Source organism: Girardinichthys multiradiatus, chromosome 24, assembly GCF_021462225.1.
Source record: "Girardinichthys multiradiatus isolate DD_20200921_A chromosome 24, DD_fGirMul_XY1, whole genome shotgun sequence".
In the NCBI taxonomy this organism is placed as follows: domain Eukaryota; kingdom Metazoa; phylum Chordata; class Actinopteri; order Cyprinodontiformes; family Goodeidae; genus Girardinichthys; species Girardinichthys multiradiatus.
In genome coordinates, this window is record NC_061816.1 from 25528438 (window position 1) to 25543378 (window position 14941).

Sequence of the window (14941 nt, forward strand, 5' to 3'; positions counted from 1 at the left end):
TATTCTAATTTTTTCTTCTAGCACCAGATGTATTCCTTACCACAGAGGACTTAATGAGCTAATTACCCTATTAGAAAGATTGGATTAGAACCAGCTCTTACCAGTAAACCCCCAAGGATTATTAATGTCATTTGATTTGTTTTTCTGTGTTTGATTTTCTGTATCATTGTAATGTTTTTCTTCATATACAGCGCTTTGAGTGCCTTGTTGCTGAAAAGCGTTATATAAATAAACTTGACTTGACTTTCTTTTTGTATCGTGTGACTGGTGATTCATTTATTCTGTGTACAATACTTTGGTCATGTGGGTTTTTAAAGTGCTCAATAAATAAAGTTGGTATGGTATGGTATGGTTTTTTGGCCCATTCCTCCTGACAGAACTGGAACAACTGGGTCAGGTTTCTAGGCCTCCTTGCACATTTGCACCTTTTCAGCTCTGACTACAAATGTTCTCCGAGACTCAGATTAACACTGTGATGGCCACTCCCAAATAAGGAAGTGCACTTTTAGCTGCATCCATTGTCCATTTGGAAGACATGAATGTGCCCAAGCTTTAATTTCCTGAGATGTTTCTTAAATTTTTTCACATAATTGTCTTTCCTCATAATGTTTGCTAGTTTTTTTTTTTTTTTTTTAAGTGCAGATGTCCCACCTGCAGCAAAGTTCCCCTCAGCACGGCACTACCTGCCCCATACTTTATAGTTGGGATGATATTTTCAGGCTAACTAGCTTCTCTTTTTTCTCTAAATGTAATGATGGTTATTCACCCAAACACTTCATTTTTATAATTTCTTCAGACCACAGAAGTATAGCTAGCTCTGTGAGTGGCCTTTCAGCCCATGTTGATACAGGACTTGTTTCACTGTGGATAATGATGCTCTCTTACCAGCTATAGCAGGATCTTCACAAGGGTGAGGCACTTAATACCAGAACTCTGGGAGACAGAACACGTCTCCTACCTGAACAGTATGAAGGCTGGACATGCCCATGCTGTTTATACTTGAAAATACCTATTTGAACAGATAAATGTGGAATCTTCAGATATCTGGAGATTCGACCCAATGATAAACCACATATGTTTATGTCCACAATTATGTTCCTAATATTCTGGCAGATTTCTTCCGATTTTCTATTAAATCATACAGAGTGTTTGAAGTCTTGCCTTAAAATACATCTAAAGATGTGCTTCCAAATAACTAAAATGTTGTAAAAATAACCTAACTAATGATCAAAATAACATAACATTAAAAGCAACATACAAATAATAACTATATTTTATATTCTTCTGGCATTAAACAAATAGAAGAAAAAGTAATTTTAACTGACCTCAAACAGGAACCGTTTAGTGTGGTTTAAGGTCAGTGAGAATGTCATTGTTGTATTGTGACAAAATGGAACGTTCAAGATGTTTGAATACTTTTGCAAGGCACAAGATAACAAAGCAATTGCCACAAATGGTACAGCAAGGTCTTCTTTACTTCCTGTATCTTAGAACAACAGTGGATATATGGTAGCTTACCATTAGCACATTTTTGCTATGAACACAGACTGTTGATCATTGGTTATTTCCCCCCATTAAATACAAATCTTTCTCCAGAATACTCAGTGTTGCTTTTGCACTTGGCTGCACAGCAATCTTCAAACCGTAAAGGCAGCGAATGCAACAAAATGAACAAAACACTTTTATTGTTAACTCAGGTTATCTGCTTGTAAATATTTTTTTAATAAATTGACACAGCCAGTTGCATTCGTAATAACTCAGTGTTTTATGACGAATCGTCCTTCACATAGCTCAGGCTGAATGCAGATCATGCACTGCGGCTCTCGTTCGCAGGAGCACACAGCAGACAGTGAACAATGTACTCACTCTTAATAATTACACAAGATAAGTCTTATGAATATCAATGAAGGTGCTCTCTGTCATTTGCATTTCAATCATAATAAAATTATTTTGTAGGAGACACACTGTCCTCCTAACTATAGAATATCACAGACTATTTGAACCAAAGCAGCCGATGATTAACCACTGAGTTTTTATAATGCATTTGAAAGCTTGTTTTATATTTCTGCACTGTTTGTCTCCGTTTTGTGCTTTGACATTAAAATCTACAAAATGTCGCATAAGGTAAACCTCCTGCAAGTAGAAAGAAGTAGAAAACACTTCTGTGATTTTAAGTATTTTAAAACCGGCTACAAAAGGAACAACATTATGAGCTACAGTACCTTGCAAGCAAATTTTTGTTCAATTAACTTAAAAAAAAAATCAAATGTATTGTACTTTGATTCCAAATTAAATTTAGGATTGGTCTTTGATAAGGTCAATCTAACCTATGAACATGCTTTGATCTAAATAATCCCACTGTATCTCTGGCTGTAGGGTCAGTGTCCTGCTGAACAGTTAATCCCAGTCTCAAGTCTTCCGCAACCTCCAGCAGGTTTTCCACCAGGATTGTACTGGATTTATCTCCATCCATCTTTCCATCAACTCTGACCAACTTCCCTGGTCCTGCTGCAGAAAAGCATCCCCACAGCCTGGTGCTGCCACCAAATCTCTGAATAGTTGCACTTATAATAAATTCAGAGTGCACTTTTTCAATTTTTAATTAGTGAAAAAGTTTGAAAAACACGTATCATTTTCATTCCACTTCATATTTATGCACTACTTTGTGTTAGTCTGTAACATAAAATGCTAATATGATACACTGAAGTTAGAAAGTTAGGAAGTGACAAATTGTGGCAACACTCAAGAGGTGTGGATACTTTGCATTACATTGTATCTCCTTAAATTTCCAATTGCCCTAAATCTTCAAAGTCCCAGTTGTCCAAAAGAATATTCTGTAGCTTTACTGTCTGGCTCTGGCATAAGACTCTCACTAATTGGGTCATGCTTTTGTCTTAAGGCCCTTGTACAGCAAACGAATGTCAAGATTCAGCAGCAACAACAGGCCAGTCTGCAGAATCATCATCTCCAGCAAAACAACATCCAACTTGGACATCTTAGCTGCTTAGAGGATGTGCATACCTTGTATTGTCACACTGATTATTGTTTAGTAAACAGATGCACATTTACTAACTGAAAAAAAGCTTTATTTGCTTTATCAATCTTTAAACTGCGGTCACAGGTTTTGGGTATCCTTCCACAAGCTTTTCACAATAGTTGCTGCAATTTTGGCCATTCCTCCCAACAGGACCAGTGGAACTGAGTCAGATTTGTAGACCTCCTTGTTCACACACACTTGTTCCTTCCTCGTGATGGCATCTATTTTATGAAGTGCACTAGTCCTTCCTCCAAAAAAAAAAAAAAAACCCACAACATGATGCTGCCATACCTGTACTTCATAGTTGAGGTTGTGTTCTCAGGTTTGCAAGCTTCATCCTTTTATAACAATGTTCATTATGGTCAAACATGTCTTTTCTAATTTCAATAGGCCATAGGACATGTCTCTGTAAGGTCTTTTTCCTGATTTTATTTGTACACTTTAGTCTAGATTTTATGTTGCTTTTGGATTAATGGATTTATTCTCTTTGAGTGTCCTTTCCATCCATGTTGGTACAGGATGCTACTGAATACTCTATGATGAGTTTCTACTAGCATCAATACAAGGTCCTTATTTCACACAAAAGAAATATTAAAAAACATGTTTATTTCCAGTACAATTCAAGCACAACCCCTCAGCACAAGCACTTTGTACCAGTTTTCAAGCATTGTGGTGGAGGGCTGATGATTTGGGGTTGTTGTGCCTCCTCAAGACATGAGCGTCTTCCAGACATTGAGTTTATTCCTATGCATGCCAACATCAATTAGAGCTAAATGACGGTAGTCCATATTACAATGTAAAGGTTTTATGTTTCAATGTTGATGCCTCAGTTAATAAAAGCTTGTCGACTTTTTCTTTGGAATGCCATAAACATTTTTTGAAAATATTCTAAACATAATGATGACAAAACAAAATATTTGTATCTTTGTACAAGGTGTCAATATTTAGATCATGGAAATGAAAAAAGCAACAAGCCATTTTTGCTGCCTTGCTCTTGTCCAGTGGGAACCCCATTTAACACTTATCAGTCTTCTCAGTGCAAAACAAGAAGAAAAGGTTCCAACACAACATAGTTATCCAGTTATGGCAGAATAAAATATGAAACAGAGTTATTTCGATCCCAAAATACACAGCTTGATACCCTATCAAAGCCTGTGGAGACTATTGATCTATATTGCTAAATAGATAAATATGGTTTGAATGGAGGAGCATCATACTGGAAAAAAGAAAGCTGTATCTGGTGAATTAATTCAACAATATTCATTCTGTTACCTCTTAAAACAGAAATTTGATTCGGCAAAGACTTCTGGTTATTGACCAACCATTCGCTTCTATGAAATACCAAAGTTCAGCCATGTTAAAATCATATACACTCTCTTTCAGTTTTAGGGTTTTAAGTATACAGGAATTATAAAAACCATGATTAGCATCTGTCCAACAGCTGAAACCGGGTTTCTGCAAACACAGCAGCATGTCAGGAATACAATAAAAGAAAGAAAAGAATCAAGCTGTTGCTTGCAATTAAAGTCCAGACCTAAACCTAGTTGAAATGCTGTGGTGGAACTTGGTATGGGCTGATTGAAAACTGCATTTTATATTTACTCTGCACATCTTACTCGTACTCGTACTCGTCATCTTCCGCTTTATCCGGGACCGAGTCGCGGGGGCAGAGACGCCCAGACGTCCCTCTCCCCAGACACCTGCTCCAGCTCCTCCAGGGGAGGCCAGGCCAGCCGAGATACATAGTCCCTCCAGGGTGTCCTGGGTCGTCCCCTGGGCCTCCTCCCGGTGGGACGTGCCTGGAACACCTCCCGAGGAAGGTGTCCAGGAGGCATCCGGTATAGATGCCCGAGCCACCTCAACTGGCTCCTCTCGATGTGGAGGAGCAGCGGCTCTACTCCGAGCCCCTCCCGGATGGCCGAGCTCCTCACCCTATCTCTAAGGGAGTGCCCGGCCACCTTATGGAGGAAGCTCATTTCAGCCACTTGTATCCAGGATCTCGTTCTTTCGGTCATGACCCAAAGTTCATGGCCATAGGTGAAGGTAGGAACGTAGACCGATCGGTAAATCGAGAGCTTCGCTTTTCGGCTCAGTTCTCTCTTCACCACAACAGAACGGCACAGCGCCCCCATTACTGCGGCAGCCGCACCGATCCGTCTGTTGATCTCCCGCTCCATTCTTCCCTCACTCGTGAACAAGACCCCGAGATACTTAAACTCCTCCACTTGAGGCAGGAACTCCCCTCCAACCTGAAGAGGACAAGTCACCCTTTTCCGGTCGAGTACCATGGCCTCGGACTTGGAGGAGCTGATCTTCATCCCAGCCGCTTCACACTCGGCTGCGAACCGCCCCAGTGCATGCTGTGGGTCTTGGCTAGAAGGGGCCAGCAGGACCACATCTTCTGCAAAAAGAAGAGACGAAATCCTCTGGTCCCCAAACCAGACCCCCTCCGGCCCTTGGCTGCGCCTAGAAATCCTGTCCATAAAAGTTATGAACAGGACCGGTGACAAAGGGCAGCCCTGCACATCTTTGTGTGATAAAATATATTTCTATAGTGAGATTTTATGTATTATTATGTATTATGTTTTATAAAGTAAATACTATAAACAACAACTCAAATGCCCCTTTTAAACCGAACAGATAAGAGTTTTTGTTTTCCTTTTAATCAGAGCATAACTCAAAGCTAACCATCTGTGCCACTAGATAATAAACAGGTGTAATGTTTTACTTGTGTAGCTGTATCATTTTTTTGTCTTTACAAGGCACAATTACCTAAAGCCTATTAAAAGGTATGTTTGCTGCAGGTTGTTCTGTTTTTCTGCTCGCCCTTCAGAGCTTTTTGGTGTATCTCTGCTTCTTCACACGTGCACAAGACTCACATTTAAGTTTTTTGAAAAGGGGGCAGATAATACTATTTATGTGCAACCTCTCCAGCTCACAATTTATTTTGTATAATCAGGCCTGTGGAAATTGTCTAATCTTTATTAGATCCCCTCCAAAATCTTGCAGAATATTTACCGAACCTTAGCAACCATGTGTTAGGGTAAACATCCTCTTCCTGACTTTATCAATATATCACATCATTATAAAGGGTTTTCAGCCTGCTCTCATTGAAACTGTATATTTTAACAATTCAATTTATACTAGCGTTTTTGGCCCAATTGCATTATTCCTAACAGGTTGAGGTATGGATTTTGACTAGGCTATGGGAGTACTTTGATTCATTTCTTTTAAACCCCTTCCTGTGAAGACAAGAAAGCCTCCAAACACGTAGGTATGTTTTATCGCCTCCGTCACCCTATAATATACAATTCATGTAGCTATTATATGTGTAGAAAGTATAATAAGAGGTCTGCAATAGATTTATGACACAATAAGAACAATGGGGAACAAGAAGAGCATGTGTTTTACAAATAGCAACGATTGTAAGACCGAAGGCTTTTAAATCAAAGAATTAAAGCTGCGCCGACAAAAACTGTTTTGTTATGGCTAAATTTGTAATGGATGAAACCAAATATAGATTTGTGGGCCACAATTCCAAAAGATATGTTTGATACAAAAACAACACTGAACATTAACAAAAGAACACCATACCCACAAAAAAAGTAGTGGAAGCATCATGATTTGGGGCTACATTCCTTCAAATGTAACTGGAGTTTTTGTCAAGTTGGGTAAAATTGTGAACGCTTCAGTAAATCAGTCAGTTTTGACTCCAAACTGTCTGAAAGATTTTGTTTTTCAGCAAGAATGCTTAAATATTAGGTAATAATGTATTTAAACACAAAATAAACAACTTACTGGATGATTATTACATGGGAGTGACTCTACACAAAGCTTTTATTTTATTAAGTTTTTCTATGGGGTTAAGGTCAGGCAAGTTTGCTGGCCAATTAAGAACAGGGATACCATAGTCCTTAAACCAGGTACTGGTAGCTTTTGCACTGTATACAGGTGCCAAGTCCTGTTGGAAAATGAAATCTGCATCTCCATAAAGCTGAACCCCATGTCTTGCATACGTCTGTGCATGGTGGTTCTTGAAGCACTGACTCCAACAGCAGTCCACTCTTTGTGAATCTCCCCCACATTTCTGAATGGGTTTTGTTTCACAATCCTCTCCAGAGTGCATTAGCCCTATTGCTAGTATACTTTTTCTACCACATATTTTCCTTCCCTTCGCCTCTCTAATGTGCTTGGACTCTGAGCTCTGTTAACAGCCAGCCTCTTTAGCAATGATCTTTTGCATCTTGCCCTCCTTGTGCAAGGTGTCAATGGTCGTCTTTTGGATAGCTGTCAAGTCAGCAGTCTTCCCCATGACTGTGTAGCCTACAGAACTAGACTGAGAGACCATTTAAAGGCCCTTTCAGGTTTTGAGTTAATTAGCTGATTAGAGTGTAACACCAGGTGTCTTCAACATTGAACCTTTTCACAATATTCTCATTTTCTGAGATACTGAATTTGGGGTTTTCATTAGTTGTCAGTTATAGTCTTTAAATTAAAAGAAATAAACATTTGAAATATATCAGTCTGTGTGTATTGAGTAAATATAATATACAAGTTACACTTTTTGAATGGAATTACTGAAATAAATATTTTTTTTCATGATTTTCTAATTGTATGATCGGCACCTGTATGCACTACAGACTGTTCCTTAAACTACGAAACTTGAATATTGTTGGGACCCACAGCCATGGATTTCAACATGAAAACTCCGGTACAAACTTTTCTGGAACTTTCAAAATAAATTGCCTTTAACCGACTTCCAGCACAACTTCAGAAGGGGAAAGGGGGGTAACAGCGGACTTCCCATCATGCCTCTGCCCGTATAAAACCCCCACCTTTCCAATGGTCCTTTTTCTATCACCCGGACTCTGTGCGAGGCTGTCCGGGGAGACAGCGTGCTAATGTCTCTTTGCTGGCAAACAGACATAAACTCTTCAACTAGATCCGAGAGTGTCACAAGATAACGCGATCATATGCACGGGTTAAGTACGAATGAATCACTTTTGTGTATCCGGTATTCATTCATAAAAAGGGGAAATTAAGGTATAAGCATTTTGCTTGACTTTCTCTCTGAGGCCTGCAGAAGCAAACTGTGTTCCAGGAAGTCCTCAGTAGAGACGCTGTCTCTACGGAGCCGAGTGGAGCGGTTTTCCCAGTCTGAGAGGAGGACAACAGGAGCCGCATCACCGTGGTAACGTGCAGTTTGGTCGCCCAACAGAGCGGCCGCCTAGTCACTGCTCCGGAGGTTAGCTGGAAGCTAACCCTTTGTTCACAGAGCTTTCTTCAAACGTCGTCGTCGCCCGGACAACTCATCCTCAACACGTTTCAAACGAGGTTAGGGTTTGGGCAGAGATTTAGGGTGAAATTATCTGAACGTTTTCATTTTCTGAAGTTTGGTTTTGTTTGTGTGAAACTCTGCTATCTTAGTGCTAGCAGGCTATCTGCAGCACACGTCCTCAGTTTTGTGTTCTGTTTGTGTGCTTTTAAAGTTAAGACAAACTTTATTTAAAGGATGATTTTAACATAGAAGATTGATCATAACGCGCCGTCCGCACTTATGCATTTTAACCCTTTTTATTAAAAGTATTTTAAAGGTGTGTGTTTGATTTTGGTGCTAGGCTTTCAGCTTCTTTTGTTAGCTTCAACTGCTAACAGCTAATGAAACACCATTAAGCCCCATTCCTCCGGAAAGATTTGGCTCTTTTCCAAAATATTCCCTTAATAATATTTATTTAAATATTATTTCAATAAATAAAGGCAGCTAATGAGACACCGTTGAGAATTAGTCATCCAGAAGGTTGGTTTTATTCAGCAGATCATTCTTTAAAACATTATTATATTAAAATAATATTTTATCTGATCTTGCATTGTGAATGGTTCTCTAAAGGTATTCTGATTATTGCCTAAGTTAGTTCCAAGGCTAACTTAACTTCACTTCCAGATTCTTCAAGATAATCCTTGATTCTCAAACATAAACATTGCATGGTAATGTTGCATCACTCTTTTGGTCATAATTTTCAATCATCTTTAATCAACTTGTTTATATTGTACATAGCCCATTAGTCTTCATTATTCTTTAATTCTGCTTGGTAGTTTAGTTGGATTGTTTTAGCATAGTAAAGAGTTTGTTGACTGAAATATGTTTGACTTTGAGTTGACTTATTTTTGTTAATAAATTCTTGTATTTTAAGAAACTGTGTGAATTCATTCCATGTGTGTGCAGAGTTTTGCTGTTCAATAATGTCAGAGCTTGGCGCACCCTTTTGATTTTGTCCTATTACCACTGCCTTACTAGGCTGGTATTCACAGGACAACCCTTAACAGACCGAAATATTATTTGATAAAATATTAAATTATTAATATTAAATATGAACTAATATTTTGATATTCATAGTCACAACAATATACTACTTGAGAAATAACTCAAATCTTATACTTTATCTTCCAAATATCTGCAACCAAAACGAATTTTAACATCATTGTTTTGAATGTATTCAATGGCTGGCACTGAAATTACAAAGTAAGTGTCAAACACAGGTGTTTGGTTCTCTGTCCATATATCTATAATTACATATTTTAGAAGAATAGAATTGTAAAAATCAACATTGGGGGAATATGTGATGTTTAATTGAAGCAGTTGTCTGACCTCAAACAAAACATTGCAAAAGCTGGTCTAACTTTCAATGTTCTATTGCAAGAAGTTCACGTCAATGCCTGATGGGAACAGTAGCTGCCACTATTATTTCTTAATGACCACAATTAGATCATGCATACATTTTACCTTTCTCTTATACACTCACCGGCCACTTTATTAGGTATACCTGTCCAACTGCTCGTTAACACAAATTACTAATCAGCCAATCACATGTCAGCAACTCAATGCATTTAGGCATGTAGACACGGTCAAGATGATCTGCTGCAGTTCAAACCGAGCATCAGAATGGGGAAGAAAGGTGATTTAAGTGACTTTGATCGTGGCATGATTGTTGGTGCCAGAAGGGCTGGTCTGAGTATTTCAGAAACTGCTGATCTACTGGGATTTTCACACACTACCATCTCTGGGGTTTACAGAGAATGGTCCGAAAAAGAGAAAATATCTAGTGAGCAGCAGTTCTGTGGGCGCAAATGCCTTGTTGATGCCAGAGGTCATAGGAGAATGGCCAGACTGGTTCGAGCTGATAGAAAGGCAACAGTAACTCAAATAACCACTTGTTACAACCAAGGCATGCATCGTGTCAACGCCACAGCCTACCTGAGTATTGTTGCTGACCATGTCCATCCCTTTATGACCACAGTGTACCCATCTTCTGATGGTTACTTCCTGCAGGATAACGAGCTATGTCATAAAGCACAAATCATATCATACTGGTTTCTTGAACATGACAATGAGTTCACTGTATTTAAATGGCCTCCACAGTCACCAGATCCCAATCGAATAGAGCACCTTTGGGATGTAGTGGAACGGGAGATTCGCATAATGGATGTGCTGCCGACAAATCTACAGCATCTGTGTGATGCTATCATGTTAATATGGACCAAACTCTGAGGAATGTTTTCAGCCCCTTGTTCAATCTATGCCACGAAGGATTAAGGCAGTTCTGAAGGCAAAAGGGGGTCCAACCCAGTACTAGCAAGGTGTACCCAATAAAGTGGCTGGTGAGTGTATTTGTTTTCCCACTTTTTGTTGTTTTTAGATTACAAATTTTGTGTGAAATTAAGAATGTTTTCCTGATGGATAAGAAGTGATAATGTCACAGGAGAATGGGGTGGGTTGATAAATGTATACTTCTGTCCACTCCTTTGAGTGTGTGAATAATGTATATCAGTAAATATTGCTGTTACGTTCAATAATATTTTGAAATGATATAAAAATGTAATGATTTTCGTTTAAATGCTGTAAAACTGGGAAGCAGCAGTATTTTTCTCAAGATTTTTATAACATGAGAAACTTATAGTGCTCCATGTATGATGACAGTTAAAGCATATAAGAATGGTTGATTTGGGGGAGGGGCACAATCAACTGTAGAATGTTTTTTTTTTGTCATGGGCTTTGGCTGGCTCCACTCTACTCAGCCTGTTTTGCTACTGTTTCCATTACTGGCTTTTCCGGCAAGGTACTGACTGAGCAGGGCCAAAATGTTATGTGAGCAAACTGCTGTTTACTGGTTGGCTATGAGCATGATCAGCCTTATGTCAGCAACATGAGAAAGTGTTTGCCGAGGTGGCGGAGAGGATGACTAGCCATGGATTTTACCCCACACCGCCAGTGCTGGGGAAACCTACGAAAAGTGAAGAGCAACTACAAAAATATTAAGGACCACAATGGCATGGTTCGAAATGATGGAGGCAATTTATGGCCATCGTCCTGTAAGTTGTGGATGGGGGGGACTGGTCTGGACTTTCAGCCCTGTTGTATAACTAGGAGGGTATTAAAATGTATCGTACTGAATTTGAATCTGTCGGCTGTCTTTTTCCCTCACAGTAAGACAACTCCTAAAGTGAAGAAAAATATTCAACAATATGATCGGTCTTGCTATTAGTTATTACAGCTAACAAAATTACTCTGGAGACCTGAACAGGTGACACATGCTCATTATTTTTTCAACACGTAACACCTCCCTTTAGTTTCATGACCTATTCATACAGCTTATATTTCCATGCTTCAGTCATCAGACGGTCTTTGGCAGGAACCTAGAAAACTTGAAAGCCAATTGTCCATGTACTCTACAGTATATGCATTTAGTGGGGGCTCCTTTTGCATTAGTTATAGCATCAATGTGGTGTGGCAAGGAGCTGATTAGATTGTGGTTGCTGAGGTGTTCAGGAAGCACAGGTTGCTTTATTAGTAACCTTCCTCTCATCCAAATTGTTGGTTCTGGTGTTTCTCATGTTCCTCTTTGAAAATATTCCATATATTCTCTGTGGGACTTAGGTCAGGCCAGTTTGCTGGTGATTACAGCAGGTATCTGTACTTTGGACTTGAGAAAACCTAGTGGACCAACATCAGACCCTGTCCATTGCTTGTGAATTTCCCCAAACTTTAGAATGGATTTGCTTCACAATCATCTCGATGCTGCAGCTATCCCTACTGCTTATGTACTGTTTTCCTGTCACTCAACTTTCCATGAATATGCTTGGATACAGCACTCTGTGAACAACAAGCTTCTTTAGCAATGACCTCTTGTGGGTTACCCTCCTTGGGTGTCAATGACTCTCTGCTAGACAACTCAAGTCATCAGGATTCCCCAGCATTATGGAGGCAATGGCATAACATACCCAGGAAGTTTCCAAAGGGAGGCTAATCCTAATCTTATGCCACTACCTCAACGGACTCATATTGGGGTGAAGGAGCAGTGGCTCTACTTCAAGTCTCCCCCAGATGATGGAACTCATCACCCTATCATTAAGGCTGAGTTGCTTTAAAAGTACTAGCTTCTTTCTCTGAGTCGCCTTTCAGCTCATGTTGGTATAGCCCTCATTTTACTGTGATCATGACACTTTGTTAGCAGCTTCAGCAGCATCTTTACAAGGTCTTTAGCTTTTGTGCAGGGTGATTCACACATTTCCCACCAAAATCCATTCAAGATGTTTTGGTGCATTCCTATAACACAAGGAAGCAGAGTGTTTGAGGTTTTGCCCTAAAATACATCTACAGCTGCACTGCATTTAAGTCAAATGTTGTAAATCTTAACTTTACAAGGCCGTGGCATCATAAGCTCAGCTTTCCTAAATTGTTTAAACACATATTAATCTTAGTGTATGTTAACTCTCAACATCTGCTTGTCTAATAACTCTAACCTTTAGCAAACAATTAATCTATTGAGTGTATTTGTACAGTGTGTGTAAACATGTATAAATTGTAAAGAATAAACACATCAGGTCAACTCATGCTATTAATGCAGCTTAGATGGAGTGTTGAGCCACCCAGTCTGAGAAGCATCCACAAAAACAACCTGTTTGATCTCTTCTTATCTATGTATTAATGCACTTATTTCTGTCCCTCCAGAAGAAGTCACGTCCAGATCTCCACACCACCATCTTGTGGCGGCTGCGCTCTGCTCAGATGATCTGCGCACAGATCGATGCTGATGGAGGACGTCAGTCTGCGTTGCAGCTCTCACGCACAAACACACACACTCTCTCACACACACACACGCGCGCGCGTGCACCTAAATAAGAATAAGAGTTGTTGATAAACGCATCATGTGTAAAATGTGTTTAAAAGCAGAAAGCTGCTGTTTAAAGCTTCTCTCCTGTCACTGTTCGCCCTGATTCTGAGTTTGGTTAAAGCGCAGTCTGATTGCACATGAATGGCGCCTGAAATGTGAAAAGCGCACTTATTCAATATGCGTGATGTGGAATTTGTAGAGATTTGTCTCCACTGCTGCTTCTTCTTGCATCAGTCACATCGCTCATATCGCAGATATTTTTTTCCAAACCAACCCAAATGAAAGTGAAGCTCCCATGCACCTGCAGCATCCTTACAAATGGAATGCTTGCTCTCCTGTTGTGTTACTCACCTCGGCACGGATTTCTCACGTACCAGTCCTATCTTCCCGCTTATCTGCAGTCAACATGCGCAAAATGCTTTTAACTCCACATCCAAGCTCTTGCTCTGCAAATCCAAAGTAAGACAGCGCAGTCCATGTGTAATGGAGGGAGTGAAGCAGCACGTCCTGGGTTGTGTTTTCTTCGTGTGCGTGTGAGGTGTGTGTGAGATGAGGAGAATGAAGATACGGCTTTAACAGCACTGAAGATGTTTCAATGAGTCATCGCAGAGGCGCTGGGAACGTTCCTGAACCAAATTGCTCTCATAGCGAGAGTGAATTGCGCGTATAAGATTAGTGATTGAGAAACCAGGTCTCTCTCTGTCTCACACTCTCTCTCTCTCTGGTTTTCTATTGGACTACACAGACTGAAATTTACTAAGCCTGCAGCCAATAGATTGCAGCATTCTCTCCATCACCCTTAACCAGCTGCTGTGTTGTGGCAGCTTCTGGGACATGGCACCGAATCAGCGCCCTGTCGCCTGACAGGTCTCCACTAAAACACCTCGAACACAGGGTCAGTAGTATGGAGAACCGATCCTGACAAAATAAAGAATAAAAGCTTTTGTTCTTTTTACATTTCCTCGTCTCTCTTTTTCCTTTACTGTATGCATTTCTGCTTCATTATGCAAATGAGGAGGGCTGCCTTCTTCTCTCCAGCTCCTCTCCTATTGGTCAATACACAGGAAGGAGGAGGATCCATGTGCAGGCCGAGGGTGTGTCCCAATTCAGGGGCTGGATGCTTCCAAGGCCCTGTCCCAATACCCACACTACACCCGACGCCCCTCCATGAAGTGTGTACTTTGTACAAGTGCATGTAAGGGTTGAAGTGCACAGGTTACAAGCGTGCAAAATTGGAGAATTGGGACAATAGGGGTTTCGTCATCAACTTGCACCTCTGCTCCGTAACTGCAACATCAAAAAGGGCGGGAACCAGCGCTGTTTTCACAGTCTTGCTGCTAAAAAACTATTTAAAACTGCAACAAGCAATTGTTTTGAGGAGAAGAATGTGCAGGAAGCGAAGGAGGCTTATACACCAGACTCTCACCGTGCCAGTGTTTGTTTGAAAGGTAACTTCAGTGTTATGGCCTACTGACTGCCCAGAATCACTCTGAACCCACTGGTATCTTACAATGTTGAGGCTGGAAAACCAGTAAAAAAATATATATTTGTCGGCTTACTGTCTAAAGTTTACGGAGTTCTTATTATTCTGATTTGATGGCTGGTTACGTTGACGGTTGTGATTGGTTTTTGCTCAGAACGTCATCTGCAGCAGTGAATTGTGGGTAATATACTTCGGCAAAGTCCGCTTAGATGCGGGCTTCGCCGAAGGGCGGAAGTGGGGCACAAAGGGGGT

General features: G+C 40.2%; 1 protein-coding gene across 1 annotated transcript in view; it reads right to left on the reverse strand.

Annotated features, from left to right (window-relative positions):
- The window catches only part of nlgn4xa (neuroligin 4 X-linked a), a 215133-nt gene extending 201142 nt beyond the window's left edge, over nt 1–13991 (reverse strand). Inside the window, exon 1 of the mRNA XM_047355517.1 lies at nt 13558–13991. The gene's annotated coding sequence lies outside the window, so the exon portion shown is untranslated. The remainder of the gene's footprint in view (nt 1–13557) is intronic.
- Nucleotides 13992–14941: the final 950 nt, after the last annotated feature.